The sequence below is a fragment of the Sapajus apella genome, unplaced genomic scaffold, assembly GCF_009761245.1.
Source record: "Sapajus apella isolate SASKATOON/1434 unplaced genomic scaffold, GSC_monkey_1.0 scaffold117, whole genome shotgun sequence".
In the NCBI taxonomy this organism is placed as follows: domain Eukaryota; kingdom Metazoa; phylum Chordata; class Mammalia; order Primates; family Cebidae; genus Sapajus; species Sapajus apella.
Genome location: NW_022437057.1, coordinates 2,688,394 through 2,692,050, shown reverse-complemented (window position 1 = coordinate 2,692,050; position 3,657 = coordinate 2,688,394).

Below are 3,657 nucleotides of genomic sequence, written 5' to 3'. Positions count from 1 at the left end.
ATTATGATTTTTTTATTTAGATTTTTAATGATGATATTCTGCTACAGTGTCTCAAGAAATTTTCTTTTTTACTCTGGCCACTGCTATATTAACATGAAACGTTTCTTCACCATGCGTTTTTAAAGGGTCTTTCAAGTTTCTCAGGGTTCCTTCATAACTTGAAAGAAATAATCCCTTCATGGACTATTTCTTAATCACAGAGTATTATGCTACATTTTGAGGGTTTTTTAAATGCTGTTATATATTTTATCATTTATCCCAAATCTCTAGTTATATGAAATGGGGCCAAGTGCAGTGGCTCAGCCTGTAAATCCAGCATTTGGGAGGCCAAGGCGGGATTGCTTGAGCCCAGAAGTTCAAGTCTAGCCTGGGCAACATAGTGAGACCTCATCTCTGCAAATAATAATAATAATAACATTAGCTAGGCATGGCGGCACACACCTGTGGCCCCAGCTACTCAGAAGGCTGAGGCAGAAGGAACAATTGAGCTCAAGAGTTGGAGGTTGCAGTCAGCTATGATCGCACCACTGCACTCCAGCCTGGGTGACAAAGTGAGACTCCGTCTCAAACAAAAAAAGAAAGAAAAGAAAAAAAGGAAAGAAGGGAGGGAGGGAGGGAAAGAGAAAGAGAAAAAGAAAGAGAAAGAGAAAAAGAAAGAGAAAGAGAAAGAGGGAGGCGGAGGGAGGGGGGGAAGGTGGGGAGGGGGAGGGAAGGAAGGGAGGGAGGACGGAAGGAGGGAGGGAGGGAGGGAGGAAGGGAGGGAGGGAGGGAGGGAGGGAAAGAGAGAAAGAGAAGGAGGGAGAGAGGGAAGAAAGGAAGGAGGGAAGGAAGAAAGGAAAGAAGGAAGGAGGGAGGGAGGGAGGGAGGGAAGGAGAAAGGGAAGGGGAGAGGCGGGGAGGAGGAAAGGGAAAGAGAAGGAGAAAGGTATTGGCTTAAAGTTCTAGGGTAGCAGATGACAGAACCTGACTAGCTAAACAAGCAAAAAAGAGGAATTTGTTGAAGAGATCCTACTCAATCCAATGAGGGGGATCCAAACAGCAAGGTTATGGGGACACAGAGTCAGCACAGCCCAGACCTCCCTGGGGGAGCAGTTCACAGCCATGCTCTCTAGAGGACTCCACTAATGTCACTTGGCCTCACCGAAGCTCCAGTCACTGTCAGGTAACTGGGAGAGAGCAGCTGACAGGCTTAGCTTAGGTCCAGTTTCCCTCCCTGGCTCAATCAACTGGGACAGAGAGGAGCTCAGGGCCCACCCTGTATGTAGGGTTTCTTCCCAGAGAAGGGGACATCAGGATCCAGCCGGCCCTGCCAACCAGCATTACACCAGTGGGGCATGGGATCCCTAAGTGCACCCTGGGGAGCCCAAGGAGAGGGTTGGCAGGACATTATTCCTTCTTATTCTTAAAAAGCAAGAATGCCAAAATCCAAAACACCAACAATAATAAGTGCTGACAAGGATGTGGAGTAGGAGGAAGTCTCATTCATGACTGATGGGAATGCAAAATGATATTGTCACTTGGGAAGCCAGTTAGACAGTTTCTTACAAACTTAATGTGCTCTTACCATACAATCCAGCCATCATAAGCCTTGCTACTTACCCAAAGGAGTTGAAAACTTATGTCTACCCAAAAACCTGCACACAGGTTCTTATAGCAGCTTTATTCTTAACTGCCAAAAACTCGGAACAACCACAGTGTCCTTCAAGGAGCGAGTGGATAAATAAGCTCTGCTATACCCTGACAACAGACCAGCATTCAGCACCAAAAGAAATGAGCCATCTAGCCATACAAAGACACGGAGAAATCTAAATGCATATTACTAAGTGAAAGAAGCCCATCTGAAAAGGCTACCTACTGCATGATTCCAACTCTATGACATCTGGAAAAGGCAAAACTATAGTGACTGTAAAAAGATTCCCCAGTTGCCAGAGGTAAGTGGAGAGGAAAAGATGAATAGGTAGAACGCAGAGGATTTTTAGAGCAAGGCAGTTATCCCATATGATATTTTAATGGTACATACATGTCACTGTACATTTGTCCAAACCCATAAAGTATATTAGTAGGCCAGATACAGTGGCTCATGACTGTAATCCCAGCACTTTGGGAGGTCAAGGTGGGTGGATCAGCTGAGGTCAGGAGTTCAAGATTAGCCTGGCCAACATGGCGAAACCCTGTCTCTACTAAAAATACAGAAACGAGCTGGGCATGGTGGTGTGCGCTGCCTGTAGTCCCAGTCACTCAGGAGGCTGAGGCAGGACAATCACTTGAACCCAGAAGGCAGAGATGGCAGTGAGTCAAGATCATGCCTCTGAACTCCAGCCTGGGCAACAGAGTGAAACTCTGTCTCCAAAAAAAAAAAAAAAAGGTACAACACCAAGAGTGACTCCTAACCAAAACTACGGATTTTGAATGAAAATGATGTACCAATGTAGGTTCATGGATTGTAACCAATGTGCCACTCTGGCGTGGGGTACTGACAGTGGGGGCTGGGGGTACGTAGGGGAATGGGAACAGTGGAGTTGTCGTTACTTTTCTGGTCAATGTTGTGAAGCTAAAATTGCTCTAAAAAATAGTCTATTAAAAAACAATGTTCGTTATTACAAAGTTACACATTTTCTTTTGACATATTTAGAAAAATACAGAGAAACGGCCAGGCATGGTGGCTCATGCCTGTAATCCCAACACTTTAGGAGGCCAAGGCAGGCAAATCACAAGGTCAGGAGTTCGAGACCAGCCTAGCCAACATGGTGAAACCTGTCTCTGCTAAAAATACAAAAAATTAGCTGAGTGTGGTGGCACATGCCTGTAATCCCAGCTACTTGAGAGGCTGAAGCAGAAGAATTGCTTCAACCCAGGAGGTGGAGGTTACAGTGAGCCGAGATCACACCACTGCACTCCAGCCCCGGCAACAGTGTGAGGCTCTGTCTCAAAAAGAAAAAAGAAAAATACAGAGAAACAAAAATCACCCATGATGCCACTCAGAGAGAAACAGACAGCATTTTCCCCTTTCAGCGCTTTTCCTAGGCACACATCACCTTTCTTTCTTTTTCTTTTTTAGAGATGGGGTCTCAGTATGTTGCCCAGGCTGGTCTTGAACTCCTTAAACATCCAGACAACAAAATAGTATTCAGCACTCAAAAGAAATGAGCCATCAAGCCGTAAAAAATCATGGAGGAAGCAAAATGCAGATTACTAAGTGAAAGAAGCCAATCTGAAAAGGCTACTGCATGATCCCAATTCTACGACATCCCGGAAAAGGCAGAACTATGGAGACAGTAAAAAGATAAAAGATTGCCAGAGGTTAGGGGGTGCTCCGGTGGGGCTCAAGTGATCCTCCTCAGCTTCCTGAGTAGGTGGGTAGATGTGTGCCACTACACCGGGCCTCTGATTTTATTAAAGGAAAAAGAAAAAAATAAACAGGGTTGTCTTTTCACTGAACAGTGCATCGTGAATGTCTTTGAGAGCTTGGAGCCAGAATGTCTAGTTTCCTTTTTTTAGAGACAGGGTCTCTTCATGTTGGTCAGTCTGGTCTTGAACTAACTCCCGACCTCAGGTGATCCACCTGCCTCAGCCTCCCAAAGTGCTGGGATTACAGGCGTGAGCCACTGCGCCCGGCCCAGAATGGCTAGTTTCAAATCCCAGTTCTACCACTTAACAG